The sequence below is a fragment of the Bufo bufo genome, chromosome 7 (assembly GCF_905171765.1).
Source record: "Bufo bufo chromosome 7, aBufBuf1.1, whole genome shotgun sequence".
Taxonomy (NCBI): Eukaryota; Metazoa; Chordata; class Amphibia; order Anura; family Bufonidae; genus Bufo; species Bufo bufo.
The window spans coordinates 227,146,522-227,172,780 of NC_053395.1; positions in this window are offsets into that span (position 1 = coordinate 227,146,522).

A 26,259-nucleotide genomic window follows, 5' to 3' on the forward strand; every position below is an offset into this window, starting at 1 on the left:
TGGCACGACTCAGGCACTAACTCATCCATGAATTAATTGAATACCCTCTTGGCTATATCAAGTTAACTTTTCAGATTATAAATGATGTTGAAATATTGTAATGAGACGCGATGTGCTACATTGCAGCTGTTATTGTGACAATAACGTATGTGAAAAATATCCGGGCAAGTCGTGCAGTAGACGGTGGAGTCTGGAGTTGTCTTCCCCCAGTAGTCATGGCAGGAAACTTCCTTCCAGCTTCCAGGACTAATATTGATGTAACAGATGTAGGACTTATGAGCGGAGATGATTTCTTCTCCATGGATTCTCCACAATATGAATCCCTCTGATTCTCTATGACAATGAGCTATTGGAGAGCAAAGGGCCTATATCCTGGTCATGTACACGGGCCCCCTGCTGCTCTCTGATTCAAAGGGTGAATGTTTTGCTTATATATATATATATAGACACAAACATATGCATATAAAACATATACACAAATGTACGCACACGCCTATAGAAACAGGCAGACGCACAACTATGCAAACAAGACACATATATAGAGTATATACATAATAACACAAACCTGTATATACCTACTCACACATACATATATGAATGCACAAATATACTTACATGTACATGCACTTACATATATATACAGTACAGACCAAAAGTTTGGACACACAATTCTCATTCTAAGAGTTTTCTTTATTTTCATGACTATGAAGGCATCAAAACTGTGAATTAACACATGTGGAATTATATACATAACAAACAGGTGTGAAACAACTGAAAATATGTCATATTCTAGGTTCTTCAAAGTAGCCACCTTTTGCTTTGATTACTGCTTTGCACACTCTTGGCATTCTCTTGATGAGCTTCAAATGAAATGGTCTCCCAACAGTCTTGAAGGAGTTACCAGAGATGCTTAGCACTTGTTGGCCCTTTTGCCTTCACTCTGCGGTCCAGCTCACCCCAAACCATCTCGATTGGGTTCAGGTCCGGTGACTGTGGAGGCCAGGTCATCTGCCGCAGCACCCCATCACTCTCCTTCATGGTCAAATAGCCCTTACTTTCAAAGTTTTCCCAATTTTTCGGCTGACTGACTGACCTTCATTTCCTAAAGTAATGATGGCCACTCGTTTTTCTTTACTTAGCTGCTTTTTTCTTGCCATAATACAAATTCTAACAGTCTATTCAGTAGGACTATCAGCTGTGTATCCACTGGACTTCTCCTCAACGCAACTGATGGTCCCAACCCCATTTATAAGGCAAGAAATCCCACTTATTCAACCTGACAGGGCACACCTGTGAAGTGAAGACCATGTCAGGGGACTACCTCTTGAAGCTCATCAAGAGAATGCCAAGAGTGTGCAAAGCAGTAATCAAAGCAAAAGGTGGCTACTTTGAAGAACCTAGAATATGACATATTTTCAGTTGTTTCACACTTGTTTGTTATGTATATAATTCCACATGTGTTAATTCATAGTTTTGATGCCTTCAGTGTGAATCTACAATTTTCATAGTCATGAAAATAAAGAAAACTCTTTAAATGAGAAGGTGTGTCCAAACTTTTGGTCTGTACTGTATATATATATATATATATATATATATATATATACACTGCTCAAAAAAATTAAAGGAACACAAAAATAACACATCCTAGATCTGAGTTAATTAAATATTCTTCTGAAATACTTTGTTCTTTACATAGTTGAATGTGCTGACAACAAAATCACACAAAAATAAAAAAATGGAAATCAAATTTTTTAACCCATGGAGGTCTGGATTTGGAGTCACACTCAAAATTAAAGTGGAAAAACACACTACAGGCTGATCCAACTTTGATGTAATGTCCTTAAAACAAGTCAAAATGAGGCTCAGTAGTGTGTGTGGCCTCCATGTGCCTGTATGACCTCCCTACAACGCCTGTGGGATCTCCTCCCAGACCTGGACTAAAGCATCTTTCGTAGGATTAAAGCAGCATAATCGTCATCATAATCGCATGTTCCCTTTAGAATTCTATTTATTCAAAGCAGTTAAATATGGTATAGGTAGAAATGGGGAGGTGGGCAACTGCTTTGAATAAATAGAATTCTAAAGGGAACATGCGATTATGATGACGATTATGCTACTTTAATCCTACGAAATGGACCTTATTAATTTATATGACTTCCTTTTTATATACATGGAATTTTATATGGGGATTTTATACACATATTTTATATTTTTTATATTTTATATGCATTTTGCACATTTACTAATGCAAAGCAACCTGGTAGTAACTTTTCCTTTATTGCTAGCATAGTTCATAGTGATACGATGAAAATATAGGAAAAACGCATGTGTTGCGCAAAAATCGCATGAAAAACGCACCAAAACCGCAACATAGGATAATGGCATTCCAGTCCAGATTTTTAGGAGTACCTGGGACGATATAAAAGGAGGTGACGTATCAGCAGGGATATAGCCACTGAGGAAGGGGAGAGAGATCCCCGAAACGCGTTTGGCGTTATATCCCTGCTTTCAGCAAGAATCCGGATATGATTGAAATCATCTAAATCCTTTTTCAAATTTGGAGTGCTCCATTTTTCATTGAATGTGAGTATCATCTCACTGAAAATACCGGAACTAAGTTACCAAGTCCCGCGATATCTCTGGAGAGACCACGTGATAGATACCAGGGAGCGAGGACGCCGGAAGTAACTGCAGCCGAGTGGTGCGGTAAGCTGAACAACGGGACTGCCGGACATTTACCTACACCGGTAAGCGATATTTTCCCACAGCATTGAGCACCAGAAAGCTTTGAGGTTTTCCAACATCCCATAAGGTCCGGACTGCTATATTTTGCGGACATTGGGAAATAAAGCGGACTTTGTGACAATATTACCTTCATTGAAAGGGACATTGCCTTTAGCACCAATCACTTGGATGTTTATTACCCTTATCTGAAGGGACACTATTACTAACGTTGTCACAGAATCTGCTGATCATAGATCAGAAAAGTGGAATATTGGGAATATGCCCAGGTGATAGGACTTTTTACCCATCAGACCGTGCAATATATCAAGGATCCTTTTTTTATATATAGGATCCCACTACCAGTGGATTGTGCTTTGCATTTTTTATACATTTTTAGGGGTATTTTATTGTGATCACATTGTATATTATTCCGGAAATTGTGTCGTTTTAATTATATGTTGTACAATTTTTGCTGCTTATACTCCATTGTTGAGTTGGCGGCCATTAAAGGCTTTTTATCTATTTTCAATTTACTTTGACTGATTGGGTGATCAGTTTTCGACTAGAGCACCCTTGCCACACAGAGGAGGGTGGTGAGCTATCCACAAAATTGATTATAACGATTTTCAAATTACCTTTTCCTGATAAAAAAAAAGCAAAAAAAAAAGCTGCATATATTTGGCAGACCTGCAGTTTCTAGAGTGCAAAGTGGATATGGTTGCATGCATGCAGACTAGAAACAAGTGAATTTTCAAATAATTTCCTTCATACAGACATAGGCCAACATAGACAGATGAAAAATAGATAGAGAGAAAGCAAACATATGAAAAACACATGCAGTTCAGCTTTCCTTCTAAAAAGTTAAGAATTCTGGGTGTCTTTTAACAGTTACTCCAACATTAGTCATCCAAAACTCATGTTTGACCATCTAAACAGGCCTTCAAAGACTACAGCCTAACCATCAAAAATAGCTTTTTTCAGGAAAACTCCCATTAGCAGAGTTGAGCATACAGAGAGGCCTTTTTTTACCTGAGAGACCTTAGGGGGGCTCCTGGGTGGTTACCATTTCTATGATAGAGACTGTCTAGTGTTTACATGAGGTGTATTGTAGGCTAGGTGACACTTCTCTTGGTTTCTGGAAACAAAACATATGCAAATTAACATGTCTAACATCTGGTGGTGGGAGAAAAGGCATAGCTTTCTTTTCCTTTTTGTTAGGAAAGGTAATTTGAATATCTTTCCCTTAAACCTAAAGATATGCAAATTGACTTTCTAGCAGAATGTTTGCATGTGGTTGCATATATTTTTCCCAGAAAGCAAGAGCAGTGTTGCCTGGATTATACTATATATCACACATACTAGAGTCGCTCTCCATAATGAGAAAGAGTACCCACCAGACAACGTATATATATTTTTCCCTGAAACCCTAAGAAGCCTATCAGGTTCTCTCTCTCGGTCGCTCAATTTTTTGTAAAATTCTGGATGACTTCTGAATCAATAGAATCGATTCGTTCATTTCTAATATTTATGGTCGGATAGGCTATCAGAAAGGTGAACCTAACCTATCTAACCCCTTTCTACAACAAGCAGTAGAATTATGCCATGACTGCCGTTCTAGGGCAGCCTAAAGGGGGCCACCCTAATGTGAAGTGACTGTAAGAAGGTGTTGGTGGGTGGGTGAAATCAGCTGAATCATCGTCAGCCTGGGCCCACAGGTGCCTATAAATAGCCTAGTAATCAGCCAGCCTGGGCCCACAGGTGCGTATAATCAGCTTAGTGATCAGCCAGCCTGGGCCCACAGGTGCGTGTAATTAGCCTTGTAATCAGCCTCCCCTCCCACAAATGCAGCAATATATTTGCTTAATACTTGTGGTCGGATAGGCTATCAGAAAGGTGAACCTAACCTACCTAACCCCTATCTACAACAAGCAGTAGAATTATGCCATGACTGCCGTGGTAGGGCAGCCTAAAGGGGCCAAAAAGAGCAGACCTTGTTTAGAGTAAATATATACATACTGTTACGACACCCGATTTTGAACAGAAAAGACCTTTCACGATGGAGGTGCGGAATATACCGTATATATCACAGTGACTTCCATCTACCTTACCTCTGTCATGTGTACTGCCACATCGTTCTTGGAGATGGTTAATGCTGATGCAATTGAAAGAGTGGCCGGTAACCAGAAACGATTTACTCCTATGTTGACTAACATATGACCATATTACGAGAAGGTCTGAATCCTGAGAGCTGTAGACTGAAACAAACAATAGTGAATCGGTTTGAAGGGCCTAGATGAATTCCAACCATCCGCCAAGGGCCCTGATCGGGCACCAACTGTTCCTGGTGGCAAAATACTTTACCTCTACTTATTCCCCAGGCCACACTTCCTATTAAGGGCCCAAAAGTCAGAACATGGTGTCTGCCGTCTTACTGTAGTAGTAAATTAAGTGAAATGTGTAAACCCACCAGGCCTGGGGAACCATCCACAGGAATACATGGCTATTTCGATTAACGAGCTAATGTTGCCTGTAATAAGGACAGAACGTACACAATACCTGCAGTTGTGACAGAAAATGCTTAAGGTCGTGATAAACTGTGTATGCTGCGCCTGTAGTCGTGATAGGACTTGTCGTGTCAGAAGACATGACAGACTTCGTAAACTGCGCCTTATTACTGTACCTCCTACTGAAAGATGGACCGATACCCAGGACTTAGGCCGGACACCAACACCCTCAGCCCGAGTTCGTAGATGAAGTAAGCATGCCTGGGAGAAGATGATGTCCGCAAAGGCAGGCTTGGGATGACTGCTTATAAAGAAAACAATGAAAACCCAACAACCTAGAAAATAAAAGTCAGGGAAAACAATAACGTGAGTGAGACTCTAATGGCACAAGTCACACGTGCGAGCCACCACAAGAAAATTGTATTGCGAGCCACAGATAACCGAGCCATGCGAGCGGGTCTAAAGGCAGAAAAAGACATGGAACTTACTTGTTGTGGGACCACACAGCCGGCCTCGACTGGCGTTGTTGTGTGTAAAATTTAAACGGAGAAGCCATGCGTGAGAGACTCTAATGGCGGAGCCATGTGTGAGAGACTCTAATGGCAGAGACATGTGTAACACTGAAAGGGAGAAGCCATGCGTGAGAGACTAATGGCGGAGTCATATGTGTAAAACTAAAACGGAGAAGCCATGCGCGAGAGACTAATGGCGGAGTCATATGTGTAAAACTAAAACGGAGAAGCCATGCGCGAGAGACTAATGGCGGAGTCATATGTGTAAAACTAAAACGGAGAAGCCATGCGTGATAGACTAATGGCAGAGTCATACGTGTAACACTAAAATGGAGAAGCCATGCGTGAGAGACTCTAATGGCTAAGCCATGCGTGAGAGACTCTAATGGCGGAATCATATGTAACACTAAAAGGGAGAAGCCATATGTGAGAGACTCTAATGGCGGAGCCATGCGTGAGAGACTCTAATGGCGAAGTCATATGTGACACTAAAAGGGAGAAGCCATACGTGAGAGACTCTAATGGCGGAGCCATGCGTGAGAGACTCTAATGGCGGAGTCATATGTGACACTAAAAGGGAGAAGCCATGCGTGAGAGACTCTAATGGCGGAGCCATGCGTGAGAGACTCTAATGGCGGAGTCATATGTGACACTAAAAGGGTGAAGCCATGCGTGAGAGACTCTAATGGCGGAGCCATGCGTGAGAGACTCTAATGGCGGAGTCATATGTGACACTAAAAGGGAGAAGCCATACGTGAGAGACTTTAATGGCGGAGCCATGCGTGAGAGACTCTAATGGCGGAGTCATATGTGTAACACTAAAACGGAGAAGCCGTTCGTGAGAGACTAATGGCAGAGTCATATGTGTACAACTAAAACGGAGAAGCCATGTGTGAGAGACTAATGGCGGAGTCATATGTGTAAACCTAAAAACGGAGAAGCCATGCGTGAGAGGCTCTAATGGCGGAGTCATGTGTGTAAAACTAAAACGGAGAAGCCATACGTGAGAGACTAATGGCTAAGCCATGCGTGAGAGACTCTAATGGCCGAGTCATATGTGACACTAAAAGGGGGAAGCCATACGTGAGAGACTCTAATGGCGGAGCCATGTGTGAGAGACTAATGCCGGAGTCATATGTGTAAAACTAAAACGGACAAGCCATGCGAGAGAGACTAATGGCGGAGTCATATGTGTAAACCTAAAAACGAAGAAGCCATGCGTGAGAGACTAATGGCGAAGCCATGCGTGGGAGGCTCTAATGGCGGAGTCATGTGTGTGAAACTAAAACGGAGAAGCCATGCGTGAGAGACTCTAATGGTGGAGCCATATGTGTAACACTAAAACGGAGAAGTCATGCGTGAGAGACTAATGGCGGAGCCATGCGAGAGAGACTCTAATGGCAGAGCCATGTGTAACTAAAACGGAGAAGCCATGCGTGAGAGACTCTAATGGAGGATTTTTATTATTTTTATTTATATATATATATATATTTTTTTTTTTATAAACCACTTATGCAGCTCCAGTATGACTTGGGGACTTGCATAACCATTACCCTCTCCGACAATAAACCTAGGACGCTAACCAGCCTACACCATATTGTACCCCTAACGAACAAACATGAAGAACGGTCATCGGGCACCCGATGCCATGAGGCCCCGTGAAGCCAAGAGACTGACCTGGATGACCTTACAGTGATGATAAGTAATTAAAACGTGAGCCAGACCTAATGGAAAATGCATAGACACTAGTGATCCGAACCACTTGCATGAACGAAACATTAACCAACTGCAAAATTGAAACAGATGGGAGAAAAACAAGAGCCAGAGGCATTGCATTTCGCTAAGAAAAGACCCTTGTCGTGACAAACGAATGAACAACTGTGAAACATAGTAGGGCCTTACTCCTATTGGCCCACTGTCCGCTAGGGAGCTATTTGGTTAACTGGGGCGGGAGATCAATCTGAGTGAATGCGAACCAGAAGTAAAGGAGACCAGTCTGAGTGAATGCAAACCAGGATTAAAGAACACCACCCATTATTTATTTTTTTCCCCCTCTCTCTTCCCCCCAAGTAAACAGAAAAAGGTAGGCCTAAGGAATGTAACAAACCACCGAGGAAAGAAACGTAAGCCTGAAAAGAAAGCAGCTATGTTTATCGGAAGAGCAGTATCAGAGCAGTGCGCTGATAGCCCTAGTAAGAATACAGAGTAACCATTATGTAGCAATGAAAAGAAATGCAGCTTTAAGTGGAAGCAGAGTATAACACATGATGTAAGAACAAGTGGGTGAATGCAGCTCTGGATGTGAGTGGTGCCTAAAAACATGGTATTCGCACAGCTCTGAGTATGAGTATGAGGAGCATGGTATAAAGCAGCCGTATGAATGCAATCTGAAAGTGAGCAGAGTATTAATGTAATGCAACAGCGAACGCTGCTCTAGTAGTGAATGGCGTATAGGACAAAATGTAAATGCAGACACACGGATGTAGCTTTGAAGGTAACAATCCTAACCACGATCATTTGACCATTGGAGCCCAACCCCCTTCGCCCCAGAGCGCTACAAGTCACGGACTGTGTAACCAAGTCCGATCCTACCGTGAATGCCAGCACTTGCCTGGCACCTTCTGCCATTGCCCAGGCGCAACCGAACCTCCACATGATACTGCAGGATTTTATTTTTTTTTTAAATCGACCATTGATCCACATTTACCATCACTTAAACCCAGCACGCGTAGCTTGAGCCAACTGCAGACACGCGCCCTGCATGTAACCCAGGTATCAGAAAACATACAACCCTGCCCACTCTAAGCACATGCTACCCCAATAACTGTATGCACTGGCCCCACCAGGCCTCTGAATAGCCAGACAAACAATACAAACAACCATGGTTCGACCATTAGCGCCCAAACTCTGCTTTATCCCAGAGCGCTACATGTTGTGGACCGCAGTGTGGGTCCCGTACAAACAACTCCGATCCTACCATAAATACCAGCGCCCAGCCGTGAGGAGCCTCCACACCATGCTGCTGTATCCTAGGGCTGAGCCAGAGGTAGTGAAATCAGCTGAATCATCGTCAGCCTGGGCCCACAGGTGCCTATAAATAGCCTAGTAATCAGCCAGCCTGGGCCCACAGGTACGTGTAATTAGCCTTGTAATCAGCCTCCCCTCCCACAAATGCAGCAATATATTTGCTTAATACCTATATATGCATAAAATACATATAGGACCTGGAGACTTGAGGACCTGAGTCCAAGTTATATTGTACATTGGTCCGTAAGTCAGAAGTGATGTCTACTTTTTCAAAATGCTGTAATGACAGTAGTCTATGCCCAAGTTACCTAATAGGGTAACCCAGAATTTTGAGTGGAGAAATGCTAGCACAGGCTTCCAGTATCCGTAGTTTCAGGTGCTGCACATCTCGTATCATCTGAAGGCAATCGTCTATGCAGTGAAGATACGAGATGTGCACCACCTGAAACTACGGATACTGGAAGCCTGTGCTAGCATTTCTCCTGCGGTGTTGCTATCAGTGTGTGAAGAGTGGGAGAAGAGGGTTGCATTGACAATCCAACACAATGGGCAGCACATTGAACACATTTTATAAGTGGTCAGAAACTTGTAAATAACTCATGAAAGAATAAAGTTACGTTAAAACCAAGCACATCATTGTTTTTCTTGTGAAATTCCCAATAAGTTTGATGTGTCACATGACCCTCTTCCTATTGAAAAAACAAAAGTTGGATTCAAAATGTCCGACTTCAAAATGGCCGCCATGGTCAACACCCATCTTGAAAAGTTTCCCCCCTCACATCTACTAATGTGCCACAAACAGGAAGTTAATATCACCAACCATTCCCATTTTATTAAGGTGTATCCATATAAATGACCCACCCTGTATAAAGAAATGTTTCTCTCTCTCCAGGAACTCAGCTATGTCTCCCTCCTCACTGTCCTGTGCCTTGCAGTAAGACAACTGGCTGCAGCATAAGCCCCCCTCCCCCCATTATCCAAAAGGACAAAAAGATTGTTAAACCTCACCTGTTTTTTAAGCCTCACCCCTTCATCTGGTCACCATCCAAAGATGGAAGCCATTAACCCCCATGTTATCTGCAGGATTTCTGTTTGTGCGAGGATCTGTAGAAAATGCTACAGGCTGTCAAGCGGTGAGGGCGAAGATATTTCTTGTTTACCTTTACTCTAAATTTTTAGCTTTAGCGTTCCCTAAACGCTATGGCTTTAAGACAGCTTTACGAGCCATGAAATCCTGTGGCGTCAGAAGGTGTGAACGCATCAATTTACTGAATAACGGCGGCAATTATTCACTAACTGTATTTATTACAATAGTTTATTCTTGTTAATATTATAAAGCAAATTGACTTCAATGCTGCAGATCTAAACAATGCATATTAAGTACAAATGTTCATCAGTTATTACAAACCAAATGAAAATTGCCAATCTCCAGTGAATGCATTTATTACACATAAATAATGCATTTCCCCTGATCAAAAATTCACATTTTATGCAGATTTTGCAATAATCTACAGAGAGAAAAAAATATGAAACAGTTTCAACCTTCTGCTAATTATCATTTCTATAAATACAGTAACAATTGAAAACTGCCCGAGGCTGGAGATCGGATTCATTAAATGCTAATGAATGACTTTACGTTTAACCTGTTAAAGGCAGATATATCTAGGACCGTTAATTGTGATTAAACGCATTGGAGTGAATGTAATAGGAGCATGTAGCTATTATTTAGTTACCTCATTAAGTAAAATGTTCTATGAAACCAGAGCTAAGCAGAAAGTGACTGTAAATTCATGTGAACATTACTCCACTGTGATATTAACTTCTGTAGTACAAAGCTGCAGAAATGAAACTCTGTCTGCACGCCGACACCTTATAGCTACTTCCTGTCGTCCATATTGGATCTCATGGGTCTGAAATGTCTTGAACAAAAAAGATCCTCTGTACTGCCAGTGATCCGTGCCCACCTGGACCTCCTGACTCCCTGACGAAGGAGTGCTCACTGTTCTGCTGCTCCATGCTATACTCACCTCCTGCTTCCTGCACTCGCTCCCTTAGGGCATGCAGGCTCACTACCTGATTTTTAAAGGGCCAGTGAGCACTAGCTAGTTTTCCCCAGTCAGTGACTGTGTTCCCTGCGGTATGTCGAGTGCCTTCCTTCTCTATGGAAAGGTGCTTCGATCACCTGCCCTGACCAACCGAATGTTCACCATATTGCGCAAACTATGCTTGTCCTGACTTCAAGGCTATGAACACCTTTGGGGGCAATTTTTTTAAAATTATTTCATTGTACTAATGTTGAGCTAAAATAATTTTTCAGTTGGTCTTATTTTGAGCCCCTTTCCCTGTGCAGCCTTGAGATTCTCTAGTAGCAGGCTCTGAATTTTTACTATGTTCCATCAAGCAGCTTAGCTGACGGATCCTTTTCTCCAACCCTTGATCTCCTAGACACTCATTATGGCTCAATTTGCATCTTACTGATAATAATGTGGCTTAAATAAGTGTTTATGACCTCTCAGTATATTAGAGCTAAGTTTTATTAGATGACTGGCACAAAGTTAAAGTGTGATTCACGCATCTAGATGAACAGTTAACTCTTTGTGACAGAAACTTCAATATTTTTAATAAGACAAATTGTAGAAATTATTTTTAGCCCAAAATGAGTAAAACGCAATCATAAAAAAAAAATTGCTCCCGAAGGTGTACATAGCCTTTCAGCTTGCCCTCTGACCATCCTTCTGCCTGTCCCTTTAGTGCCATACATTGGTGTCTCTTATTTTGACCGTGTCAGCAGTCACTGAATGTAGACTACTCTTAGAGGCAGTGATCAGAGGGCTCCTGCAGAGAAGCCTAGAACACTGTAAGGGGTGAAAGGGTGATTACCAGGGGAGCCACTTTGACAATGCTCTCAGGAGAAGCCCAAGACAAATCTAATCAGTGGCATAGTGTGTCCATACCATCTGCTTCACATCCTCCAATGGTAGCCAACTATCTGAAATCCCACAAAAAGTGGTGTATTCTCTGTAATATATAGCACCATGTAAAAAAATGTAATATAAAATATATGGTCTGTATTGGAGATAGATAGGTACTGGGTAGAAGTTCTTTCTGTTCCTTCCCATTTCTTGTGGGACAGTTTACAAATAACCTATTATATCTTATTGATGATAAGTCCTTGTACAGTGATGTTACTCGATTGGTTCCCCTTTAAAGGAACATAATTGTGGACCAGATAATGATGGTCAAAAAGTTCAGATTTTAGTTCAGTTCAGAGTTACATTTAATGGTTTCAACATGCACATGAGGCTCAGAATAATAGCTTCAATTATACACAAGGTGACCTTGCTTAAATGTTACTCAATAGAATGAACAATTGAATTAAACATCACAATAATCACACCCAACAACCCCATAAGTTTCACTGCCGATTTACCTTCCACCAAATATCAGGTGGATATTTCTCACGGAGTCCTACTACTGCCATTCCAGCCCTCAGTCTTTAGAGTGTTACACTTTAGACCCTGCTCTCAAGGACTCTTATACTTTCCTGATTACAGGGACAAACACACTTAGTCAGGGACATCTCACAACTTACCTCATTAGACCTCACCTCAGGCCTCCAGGTAACCAGGCCTCCACTATAGCTCTTCTCTAGTCTCCACAAAATGGTCTTGCATCACTACTCTGACTGGACCCAGCTATAACCCACTTAGGTTTGAGCTCAGCAACGCTAACCGCTCCCGGACTCCCATGAGACGGACATTATCTTTATGACCACGGCAGATTGGTAACCCCACCCAGACAACTGATAGAAGAGGACACAAATGCTGTAAATATGAAACAAAATGGTGATTATACATATTCCCCTCCAATAACTTGTGTGTACAATATTAACAATGAAAATCCCAATACAACGACTGCTAATGGGTGGTCCTTAGGTCTCCAATGAGACATCAATTTGACAACTGGACCAAGTATTTAGATAACCTCATCCCAGCTCTTGCCCTATAGCTCCTATACCAACATGTAAATATCAGGGAGTTTAGGGATTGAAAACATTCCTTGTGGACCAATGACATGCAGCATTGCCTTTAAATGACCCTGTCCTGATACTAAGATTAATTAGCCTTGCGGTTCCAGAGTTGTCAGCCTGCCCTTGCTATTACTACTCAGCTATAGTTAACCTTGAAACACAGCACCCTAAAATTGCTCTTCTTACAGTTTATGCAGAGAATAGTTGTGAAAACAAAAATGTAAATGTTTGGGAAATAAAATCAACCTTTAAAATAAAAATATGAAAAGATAAAAATGTAAAAAAAGAAAAAATAAATAAATAAAATGAAAACATGAGGCACCCGATTTCCATGTCACGTCTTTGTGAAGTTTCTCTGTTATCAGATGACTTGTGCTCTTCACCATTTCTTTGCATGTGGTCTCCACGTGGTGTATGGATGCTTTTTGTTGCCAATGGAAACAGGATTTTGCAAGAGGTTCCAAACAAAGAAGACAATTTTACCTTTGTGGATGCTAAACTAATACAATCTGCATTGAGATGCAGAGTTCATGTGAAATGTCAGCAGCCGCAATGCTTCTCAGGCAGAGAACACTGGATACAGACATCTGTACAGGATTTCTATGGAGAATCACGGCTTTACTCATCATCTCATTCTCGTAGAAATTCGGATAGTTCTCTGGATATATTTGTCAAATATGAAACAATGTGACTGTGAAAAGATGGTTGTTTTTTTTTTACTTTTGTAGAAGGAAATATTTTATTTATTTCAGGAAATATCCTTGGAGGTTTCAGAGAGTTGTTGCATGAACAAATCTGATTCCTGGTATAGTCTTCTTTCCATTTCATCTCTGTTTTAGGTTTGTCCTCTCTTCAATCCTGTACTGAAGAACATATTAATCAGTTTCCTTTAAGGGAGGGCCAAAAGCCCTATGCATCATCGTGCATCTTCATTCACAAAAGTGTCTAAGGAGAAAGTGAGCAAGATGTGGCAAGGAGAGTCTGAGTCTTATTTGATGACACTGTAGGTTATGTGTCACAGCCAGACAGCTGAGAAGCTCTGACAGGAGCCTTTCAGATCCTCCTCCTTGAATTTCTTTGTTTTGGTTGAGTTCCTCATCTCGTTAGTCTATCTCAGCTGTCATGCAGTTGGACTGATTGCTGCCTTTTAAGTTCCTCCCCAGAATGCAGTAGTGTGTGGCTTATACAACTTCCTGGAGTGTGTGTGCATGCTGTTCCTAGTTCTCAGTCCACAGTCCCCAGTCGTCTGCAAGATAAGTGCTGTTTATGTATTTATGATTTTCTGTTTTCTGGATCCAGGTGACCCTGACTCTCTCCGTGTCTGTGTAGGGAGCCGGTGGTCGTATCCCCTCACTATTGTAGGGTCTTCAGGTGTAAGATAGTCGAGGTACGTGGATATGCGCCTATCCACCTTTGGGGTGGTCGCATAGGCTGAGCAATAAGGGAGAGCGGCAGGTCTCATGCAGGGGTCTCCCTTTTGTTCCTTAGTTGTGGATCCAGTGAGTCATTGTTTATATTGTATTGTCTTGTTTCCTGTACACCATCCGTGACATTATAAGCCGCCAAAACCGTCTCAAGCATGGATCCGGTTTCACTTTTGGCTGAACGCCTCCAGGGTCTTTCATTGGAGGTAGCTGATCTCAGTAGGATTTTTTTCTCAGTTTCAAGTGACTGGTTCAGCTTGCGTTCATGGAGTTTGTGCTGAGCCTAAGATCTCGCTCCCGGATACGTTCTCTGGGGGTAGTGAGAATTTTGTGCGTTTTAAAGAGGCTTGCAAACTCCATTTTCGCCTTCTTTCCCATTCCTCTGGTGATGAAGAACGGAGGGTGGGGATCATTGTATCGCTGCTCAGGGGTAACGCTCAGTCTTGGGCCTTTTCGCTACGGGAGGGGGCACGGCCCCTCCGCTCAGTGGATGAATTCTTTTTAGCCCTGGGTCAGATATATGATGATCCGGATCGTATTGCTCTGGCTGAGTCTAAACTACGTCTGTTATGCCAGGGTAAACAATCCGCAGAGAGATACTGCTCAGAATTTCGGAGATGGGCAGCTGATACTGGTTGGAATGATGCTGCACTCCGAAGTCAATTTTGCCAGGGTCTTTCAGAGGGATTGAAAGATGCATTTGCCTTTCATGAGAGGCTAATCTCCCTGGACTCTGCTATGTCTCAGGCCGTTCGTATTGACAGGCGTCTTAGTGAGAGAGGAGAGATCTCAGATCTCAGCGGTCTCATTCTGTGCGCAGGGGTCTCAGTCACTGTCAGCCCCTTCTGAGCAGGAACCCATGCAGCTGGGGTTGATTGCCTCAGAGGTAGGGGTGGGTGCGGTCTTGTCTCAGGGTTCCTCTCCTGCCAAATGGCAACCATGTGCCTTTTTCTCAAAGAAACTCTCCTCCGCAGAGAGAAATTATGATGTGGGAGATAGGGAATTGTTGGCCATCAAGTTGGCTTTTGAGGAATGGCGCCATTGGCTAGAGGGAGCCAGACACCCTATTACCGTGTTTACTGACCATAAAAATCTGGCCTACTTGGAGTCAGCCAAGCGTCTGAACCCGAGACAGGCCAGATGGTCTTTGTTCTTTTCAAGGTTTAATTTTGTTGTCACGTTCCGCCCTGGGGTTAAGAATGTGTGTCACGTTGTTTTCCGGGAGGTGGGAATTTTGAAGACCCGGGTCCCATTTTGGCTGAAGGTGTGGTGGTCTCTGCTCTTTTTCCTGAATTGGAGGCAGAGGTGCAGGCAGCCCAGTCAGAAGCTCCTGATCTTTGTCCTCCTGGGAGGTTGTTTGTGCCTCTCGCTTTGAGACACAAGATTTTTAAAGAACACCACGATACGGTCCTTGCTGGGCACCCGGGGGCAAGAGCCACACTGGATCTCATCGCTCTGAGATTCTGGTGGCCTGCGCTTCGTAAGTCGGTTGAGGGTTTTGTGGCAGCTTGCGAGACTTGCGCTCGTGCCAAAGTCCCTCATTCACGGCCATCAGGTCCTCTCCTCCCTTTGCCCATTCCTTCCCGTCCTTGGACACATCTGTCCATGGACTTCATAACGGACTTGCCTCGTTCCTCGGGGAAGACTGTGATTCTGGTGGTGGTGGACCGTTTTAGCAAAATGGTGCATTTTATCCCTTTTCCTGGTTTGCCCAATGCTAAGACGCTGGCGCAGGCATTTATTGACCACATTGTCAAATTGCATGGTATTCCTTCAGACATAGTCTCTGATAGGGGCACGCAGTTTGTTTTCAGATTCTGGAAGGCTTTCTGTTCTCGCTTGGGGGTTCGGTTGTCATTCTCTTCTGCTTTCCACCCGCAGTCGAATGGCCAGACGGAGCGCGTCAATCAGAATCTGGAGACATATCTGCGCTGTTTTGTGGCGGAGAATCAGGAGGATTGGTGTTCTTTTTTGTCCCTTGCTGAGTTTGCTTTAAATAACCGTCGTCAGGAGTCCTCTGATAAGTCACCATTTTTTGGTGCATATGGGTTTCATCCGCAGTTTGGGACTTTCTCGGGAGAGGGGTCTTCTGGTTTACCTGATGAGGACAGATTCTCCTCGTCTTTGTCATCTATTTGGCAAAAGATTCAGGATAATCTAAAGAGCATGAGTGAGAGATATAAGCGTGTGGCAGATAAGAGACGTGTGCCTGGTCCGGACCTGAATGTTGGTGATCTGGTGTGGTTGTCTACCAAGAATATCAAATTGAAGGTTCCCTCCTGGAAGTTGGGTCCTAGGTTTATTGGGCCTTACAAGATCCTGTCTGTCATCAATCCTGTTGCCTACCGTCTTGATCTTCCTCAGACTTGGAAGATCCATAATGTTTTTCATAAGTCCTTATTGAAACCTTATGTTCAACCTATTGTACCCTCGCCTTTGCCTCCTCCTCCGATTATGGTTGATGGAAATCTTGAATTTCAGGTCTCTAGGATTGTGGATTCTCATCTTGTCCGCGGTTCCCTCCAGTACCTCATTCATTGGGAGGGTTATGGTCCTGAGGAGAGGATGTGGGTCCCAGTGACGGACATTAAGGCCTCTCGTCTCATCAGGGCTTTCCATAGGTCCCATCCTGAGAAGGTGGGCTCTGAGTGTCCGGAGTCCACTCGTAGAGGGAGGGGTACTGTCACAGCCAGACAGCTGAGAAGCTCTGACAGGAGCCTTTCAGATCCTCCTCCTTGAATTTCTTTGTTTTGGTTGAGTTCCTCATCTCGTTAGTCTATCTCAGCTGTCATGCAGTTGGACTGATTGCTGCCCTTTAAGTTCCTCCCCAGAATGCAGTAGTGTGCGGCTTATACAACTTCCTGGAGTGTGTGTGCATGCTGTTCCTAGTTCTCAGTCCACAGTCCCCAGTCGTCTGCAAGATAAGTGCTGTTTATGTATTTATGATTTTCTGGATCCAGGTGACCCTGACTCCCTCCGTGTCTGTGTAGGGAGCCGGTGGTCGTATCCCCTCACTATTGTAGGGTCTTCAGGTGTAAGATAGTCGAGGTACATGGAAATGCGCCCATCCACCTTTGGGGTGGTCGCATAGGCTGAGCAATAAGGGAGAGCGGCAGGTCTCATGCAGGGGTCTCCCTTTTGTTCCTTAGTTGTGGATCCAGTGAGTCATTGTTTATATTGTATTGTCTTGCTTCCTGTACACCATCCGTGACATTATGCATCCCTAAACAGACATTTGAGCTGATTTTTTTCTAAAGCAAACAAAAAAACAAGCAAACAAACAGCTTGCACATCCATATCTGTGTAAGAGAGTGAGAAAGAAGCTGCACACTGCAGGATGCTCCCAAGGAGCTCTGAACTTGAAGCTCCACAAGCAAGGAACACTCATTGAGCTCTGAACCTGCAGCTCCACAAACAAGGAAAACCTATTGAGTTCTGAACCAAGCAGGGAATGCCAACTAAGCTCTCAACCTGCTTCTCTACAACAAGGAAACACCCACTGAGTTCTGAACCTGTAGATGCACAAGCATGGAACACCCACTAAGCTCTGAACCTGTAACTCCACAAGCAAAGAATACCAGTCGATTCCTAAACTTGAAACTCTAAAATCAGTAAACACCCAGTGAGCCCTGAATGTCCAACTCCGCAACAGGAAACATCTACAGGGCTCTAAACCTGGAGCTCTTCAAACTGGTAACACCCACTTAGCTCTGAATCTGCAACCCAAAAAGCAGGGAACATTTATTGAGCTCCGAACCTGCTGTTTCTTAAGCAGGGAACACCCTTGATCTCAAAATGTGTAGCTCCACAAGAAATAAACAGTCACTGAGCTCTGAACCTACATCCCCACAAGCAAGGAATACCTACTAATCTCTGAACTTGCATCTCCACGGGCAGGTAACACCCACTAATCTCTGAACCAGCAGCTTCTTAAGCAGGGACCTCCTCCCTGAGTTCTAAACTTGCAGCTCTGCAAGCAAAGAACACTCACTGAGCTGTTAACATGCATCTCCACAAGCAGGAAACACCCACTGCACTCTGAACTTGCACCTCTACAAGTGGGGAACACCTACAGAGTTCTGAATCTGCAGCTCTATAATAAAAAACAGCCACTGAGCTTTGAACCTGCAGCAACCCAAACAGACATGTTAGAGAAAGCAGGCCACGTCAAGAAAAGAAGCCATAAGGAAACTGAGCAATAGCATAGTGCAAACTAAACCTGTCCAGGTACACAGAAACATATGAATATATGTGTATATACATCTTCGCTGGGATTTTGAAACAGCTCTGGAGTCTTCATTTTTATATTGTACCACATCTCATCCATGTAACCCCCAATGAATCTACTGTAAATAATCCGATTTTGCACATCAGATGTACAACAAATATAAACATTAAAGAGAGCACGGAAAACTGCATATTTACCCATTTTGCATTCTTAATTGTTATGTGCTATACAAGAGAAAGACACCAGAATAGAGCAGAGTGAACTTATTGAAATCTGCTTCACCAAATTTTTCAAAAGAATGCAATTCCATCCAAATCAATCATGCACCAATTACCCTGAAAATAACCAGAGGAAAATTAAAGCTCAAGTCCAAGTCCTGGAAAGCCAAAGACACAGAGAGACCCACATGTAATATTTCTTGGAGTGAGACATGCAAGGCCATTCTCCTTTCAAAGAAACAAGAGTACTAATTGTCTCAAGAGAAAATTGTCCTGGTTATCTGCATAGCCTTGGGGGATGTTCTTGGGGGTGCTCTTTCTCATTAGGAAGACCATATAGTATGCATGAGGAGTATTATAGTCCAATGATTGCAGCTCTGCATATCTGGGAAGTATATCTGCAAATTAGCATATCTTACATCTGCTGGCATCAGATAAGCTTAGTGTACTTTTCTTTTTGGAAAGAAAGCTAGTTTGCATACCTTAGGGTTTATGGGAAAGATATTCAAATTATATCTTTCCTTCCAAAAAGAAAATAACTCTAAGAGTAGGTTCACACTTTCATTAAACAGATCTAGCAGGCTGTTCTGTCAGAGAACAGCCTGCTGGAGTTCACCACATCCAGCCTAGCCGGATACTGCCATTCACCACCAGAAACCATTGACTATAATGGGATTCAGCTGCTTTCTGGCATTAGTGACAGTTTTCCAAAAAACTGCCAGATGCCAGCTGGATTCCATTATAGTCAATGGGGTCCAGTGGTGAACGGCAGTATCTGGCTAAACTAATTCCAGTGGAATCCAGTAGAGTGCTCTCTGCAAGAACAGCCTGATGGATCCATTTAACCAAGTGTGAACCCTAAGCCTATCTGATGCCTAGTGGTGGTGGTGTCCCTAATGTGAAAGAGCACCCCCAAGGCTACTCAGCAAACCAGGGCAATTATATTTTGAGATACTCAGTACTCTTGTCCTTTTGGAAGTAAAACTGGGTTGCATGTCTTACTCAGAGAAATATTACGGTTTGGCCTTTTTTTCTTTTATCTGGCCAAAATGAATCAGAAGAAATTCAGAATTGGTAGATATTTTAGGCCCTTCCATACATATCCCTTCTACCTCTTAAATTTCCACATTTATTGAGCTCTGTGGGTTTTCACATCATCAAGGACACAGGGATAATGAGTCCTTGCACAGGAAGCAGATTAGACTTGTGGCAGCAGCAGGTAGTGAGAACTTTTAAAGGATTCGGCTATTATTTTCAAAATCATCCGCTCACCTGGAATCATAAAAAGCGGCAGCAGAAAAGAAGCTCCACTCATTACTGAAGATCCCAGAGGCACAGAATACAAGTTATTCCTCACCCCAAAGATCTACAAATTTGTAGGAAGAAGTTTAAGGAGATTAAAGGTATTGCAGCAGAAGTTGAGATCTTGATGGGAGGTTTATTTCATGTGCACATCACACTTCTTGGCCAGCAGGGATGGAGCGCCATATGGGTGGCATTAAAGCCTTAAAGTCCTCTATTACCTAAAAGGTTTTTATTGCAAATACAACCATTGTCCTCAATAAGACATTATAGATAGGACTGGACTGTAGGATGTCATGGCAGCAGAAGCTGGCTGTAGACTACCGCACACCCAGGAGGCCATCAGTATCTGCAGGACTTCTGTTAAATTGTATAAACCCAAGCCACTTTCTACAATTGGTTTTGAAACTATGTTGCAAGTTTGCAACAAAAAGGCAACAAAATAGTGGCTATTGCTGTTGTATACAAATTGGCAAGATAAGGATAACGATTGTTGAAGGTCCCACTAACACAGAGTAGTGCTGCAGTGTAAAAAGCTGTCAATATGGACAATGTTCCTGAACCAAGAGGATCTGGATGAATAATGTTATAAGTCCCATCCAGATAGAGTAGGACTGTAGTATACAGAATGATGGAGGCACAGGTAGAAAAAGAGAATTTCAACCGTGGGGCCTTTATAGCTCACTGGCCACAGATCCTACAGGGAAATTTCCTAGTGGGTCGACGCCCGAGCCCACCTCTTGGCCAGCAGCCAAGTACATAAAGATCTGATGCTCTGAGCATTAATTAATGTAAGAGCTTCGGGCACCTATACACCTGGCAGTGGCTGCAGGTGTCTTCCTGAACTGTATCGCCGCCCTGAGCACGATGATACAGTTACATACTGTGGTATTTCGCTCTGCTGGGGCAGTATTTTCTGCTATACTACAGTATTACTGACCCTGCCTACTTCTGTTGTCCTGCTTTCTGTCAGTTTGGACCCACTTACAACATGAGGCTACTTTCAGAATTTTTTCCATGGCCACTAATCCCAGTTTACCCTTGCACTCAGGGCCAAGCAACTGTGCATGCTGAGAGTTGTAGTTACAAAACAGTTGGCGTACAAGAAGTTGCCTTCCCCAGCAATAAAAATATAACCAAAATAACTTCAAATAATACAAATTCATTTGCATGTACCTTATCGTCCACAGGGTCCTGCCGTGTATCAGAGTTTACCTTAAAGGGGTATTCATGTTGTTAAAAATTATACCCTATTTACAGAATACAGGGCAATTAGACTGATGGGGGTCTTAACGCTGGGACCCCCAAAGATCTGGGGCCCTCCAAATGAGCAAAGAGTCAGGTTGGGCGCGCTAACTGCTGCTCCATTCATCTCTATGGGAGTCCCAGGAATAGGAGTGCCGCACGTGGCTATCTCCAGCCCCCCGTAGAGATGACTGGAGCGGCATGTTCATTATGGGGGGCTCTGAGGGGAACAGGGGATCAGTTCTTGTGATCAGTGGGGTGTCCTACGCTTGGGACGGGGGATAGCTTTTAACAACTGGAATACCCATTTAACATTGCAGTCAAAAATGGCTGGCACCTGCTGAGTAACTTTGTCTGCTGGACTAGATGGGGTAATGGATGCTTAAGGGGGGAATCAGGATTAGGAAAACATGACTTCTTTTTTCGTGTTGCGAATGACTTCTTTTTTCGCGTTGCGAATGGCGCCGCAGCTTATTGTAGGTACACTGAAGTGATTTGGTTTTATTGTTAGAAATAACAAAGCAGCACAATGATGGAGAGCGGCATCGTTCATGAACCAAGAAGATCAGGATGAACGGTGCTACAGTTTCCTCTCCCCTCATCCCCCATATACACAACCCTTCAGAAGAATCTAAATCTCTGGGTCTCTATGGAACAAAGTTTCTCCTGTTACATAAAAGTTACATTTTTTGTTATTTTTGTTATTTTCTATTCTTTTTCTCCTCTCTGGCTGATATATTAACACAATAAATATTCTGTTCCCAGTAACACAGCCGAGAAGCCGAGCGCCATTTTCTTGTTTATTTTTGTTAAGTCCCACAGATCCATCTTTTGTTCACCTCTCGATGTTTCCGGTGGCTCTTCTGACACGGCGGTGTCGTCGTTTTTCAAAGAACTCATTGTTACCACCATTTCTTCATGTTGTGAGTGATGTTTGGTCCGCTTAGCGCCGCGGTGAAATATAAGTGCAGGTTATCCAAGCAATAACCCTCATCCGAGTACAAGCGATGTGTTTAAACGTCATATTATGCTACAGTCTGGTACTCTATTAAATATAGATTACCGACTGCTGAATAAATGAATATCAAGTACGCCGTCCCATCACTCCGCACGTAGAAATGCAAATAATGACTGGTGGCACGCAGGAAGAGCAGGTCGAGATGTAATTACATATTTGTCTTGTTTTATGCCTCTCCAGCTCCAATCTGAGGCATACATCACTGCTTTCCCAAACACAATTTCTACTTTCGGACTTGTTAGTGATAAACATTTTGATAACATTGCCTTGCGTTGCGTTCACGAGGGAAGAGCTACAATGTTTCGGGTTGATAAAAAAGTTGCTACAATGGAGCTAAAGTTTTGTTTTTTTCTCTATTTCTGTTCGGAAGTAAATTAACTAGAGGCAGTTTTTAACCCCTTAACGATGCAGCTATCTTGGCCTTCGGGAAACAGCAATCTTTTGGCAGCCAAAGCTTTACAACATTGTTTTATTAGGGCTCTTTGATGCAGGACTGTTTTTATTTTTTAATAATATTTTAAATCTTTATGAAACTCTTTTCTACTACCAAGAATGCAATAAAATGCCATGAATACTATATATATATATCTTTTTTACCCTCCCCCCATGGCCCATGCTGAATGGAGGACAAAAAAAGAGGCAGTCAGAGGATAGCCAATGCAATATGAACACTGATTGTTCCCATCTTTTCACACCTTATTTGAAAAGATTCAGGGACTGGTTGTATTTTTTTTGGAGGCACATCATATTTTTTTAGCTTTTTGGGGCGTGGGGCAATTTTGCTCTTTTTGTGGGGTTTTATCTTCTACATAATGCCAAGTGATATGATAATTTTACTTTACATGTTGATTTGATTACAGTGATATATAATCTATGTCACTTTTTTTAGGGTTTATTACTTTTGCACAATAAATACCCTTTTCCTTAAAGGGGTTATCCCACAAATTGGGAGGACTTGCCTACCTTTCTGTGGATGGGTAGCAGCTCACTAAGCACCTGCATATCCCAGGATGCATTGCTAGTAGCTCTTTTTAACCCCTTCCTCTCCTGCAGAGAAAACAGTCTTTCAGATATAGTTCAAGAGATACATATGGTAAGGCCTGAGCTAGCTGTCCCTCTTTCACTTCAGAAGGCTGGTACCCCGGTCCAAGGCTGGTGATCCAGGGTCTGTGGCAGCATATCCCTGTCTCAGCATCTTCTTCTGGTCACTCAGTAGTCTGGCAGACTCTCCTCCCTGGCAGAAGAAGGGTTTGATGCTGAGAAAAGGCCCGAGCTAGCTGTTCCTCTCTCTCTCTCAGAAGGGTGGAATCCTGGTCAAGGGCCCACGGTCTGTAGCTCAGTAGTCCGGGTGGCTCCTTGGTCACAGGGCTAGCGACCCATGCTCTGTGGCTCAGAGTCCCCATCCCAGCATCTTCTTCTGGTCACTCATGCAGACTGGCAGAGTCTCCCCATCAAGCACTGGTCCCTAATTGCAGCACATTAGGAGCTCTGACGGCTCTCCTCTCATACAGTTTTGCTAGAGTAGGGCTTCAACGATACTCAATGGCAATGACACAGCAGGTTTTCCAGACAAAAACACGTTTCCAGACATAACAACTGAGCTAAAACCAGACATTTAAAAGGTCAAGCTGTCTGGTTTTTGGTGGTAAACAAGTCTGGGGTTTTTCCCTCTAAAACATGGTAGTCTTTACCAGCTTCATAATCAAAGCCCTAACAGTCTCTCAGTATTCATTAACCCTTTCCATAGAGCCATGTAGATACAGTGATAATGAACAGGATATATATCACAACATATAAAATGCAGGTACACAGTATTAAACAGTATAAGTTAACCCTTTCAAGAGAAATAAAGTAAGACATTTTAACTTTGCATAGGGGATATAGGCAAATGTCCACAAATGTCCAAATGTCAAAGTACTCCCTGCACTAGGGCACTACACTCTCTCTAGAGTAAGCCGCCTTAATTACCCCCAGATGTCAAGCCATTGGCTGGTGAAGATTGAAGTAACAATGCACTGGCATTTAATAGCCAGGAAGGGCATGCATACCCTATGGGACAGAGGAAGAGGCCTAGCAGCTGGGGAGGAGGGGGACACAGAACTCTGGTGGCCGGCCACATTGCTGGAGGGCAGAGGAGGTCCAGTGGGGCCTGGCTGTTGGAAAGCAGCAAGGTGAGGGATGTGGCTCTTGTGCCCGCCTTGAATGGTCTGGACAGCAGTGGACATGGAGCACTGCAGTGAAAGGACTCAGTTCAACCTGTATTTGCTATTCAATGTCTTCTCTGAGTCTTCCTCACAGTAAACAGGCAGCAGACTTTAACACTTCCGCTTTTTTTTGCTCTTTCACATTTCCTTATTTTGCTTCCTATCCTGACATCTTCTCATGCGTCTGGACTGGTAGGACATAACACAAGTCTGTGTAGCATGGAGAGGAAGTCTCTTGGATAGAAGAAGTAGATGTCTAGTTAGGGTTAAAAATACCCCAATACAACTGGACAAGTTTAACATTTAGAATGCTGTGGAGTTTTGGGAGCTTTAATGGCTACCAGTGTCATCATGGATTACCTTGGTATCACCAGAAGATATGATTCTGGGGGTCTACCTTGAAGTGACTCTCCTGTTTGATTGGTGGGTGCCCAACCCTTGTGTCCCCTGCACAATAAAGGGCCCATGGTGCTCCTCTGAGGTTCCTAGGGCTTCAGCTTGCACCCGTAGAACTATTTCAATTACATGATGAACCTGACTGCTATGATTCACCATTTGTCATTTCATCAATAAGGACTAATTATTTGAAAAGCCCAAATGTAGTAATGAACTCCATAATCAGTAAGTATGTGTTATCTTACCTTCAGTTTGGGTTGCATGCTGATGAAACTTTCAGTCTTTTTTTGAGTTAGACTGACACCATGTTTGACACCAGTTCTGTAGAATGCCCTTCTCCAAGCAATTAGGTTAATAAATAAAAATCCACAGTTGTAGGCGCTCCCTAAAAGAAAAACTTTTTAGGTTGGCCTATCACATCCCCTGATCCAATTCTCCTCATCCCATAACCTCTTTCAGCATAATTCTTCTGAACCTGATCCATCGTCAAATATTCATACCCCATGCACTCAGAAGTGCTACAGATACCAGTTGGTGATGGCTCATGCAGCTTTATAACTACTCCCCTATTAAGATGGCCGGACCATTGTACAAATCAAGACCTTCTCTGTTACTCCTATCTCCTCCTAGATTGTGAGCTCTTGCCCTCCTTCCTCTTGTTTGAATTGTTGACTTTGTTACTATGGTAATTTTATCAGGGGATGTTCCGACTCCCTCTTGATAGCAGATATTGGGGAAAGAAAAGCTAAACATGTTGGATTTTCTGCATACCAGATCCTTTCTTTCTAAAGTGAGGTAAGCTAAGACCAAATGGGATGAAAGTGGCTTATCACTTTCTTCCTGTGCATGTATATGAAGGGGGGGTTGAGAATCATAGCTCCATAACTTAAGGCGGGTTTAGACGGGCCAATGGAGTGGCCGATTGTCAGGAAGGAAGCGTTCCTTCCCGACAGTCGGCTGCTAGCTCAGTGGAGGAGACACAGCAATATCCTCCACAGTAAGAGGAAGAGGGATGGCTATAGAGATCGCTTGTCCTCATGCAGAATCATTGTTTCTGGGCAGAAGATCATTGTTTAGACCGCACAATCTGCTGCCCAGAAACTTCGATCGGTGGTGTCTGTATGAACGACAGGATCACCCGAGAAAATATAGTTTGTCTTGTTCATCGGGTAATTGGTGCCACATTTAGATGGCCAGATTATCGGAAAATGAGCGTTTGCAGGAACTATCGTTCCTGATAATCTGGACGATTATTGATTCTTCTAAATCCACCTGTTATACCTGTCGTAGATTTTTTGATTAGTTTCAGACCCCTTTACACAATGGCTGTATTTTTCTGCTCGGCTCTTCGTTAGCCATCACTATTCATTGTATTTGGTAATTGCAGAATTTCTCTGGTCTACAAGAAAATTATGCCTTCAACCGTT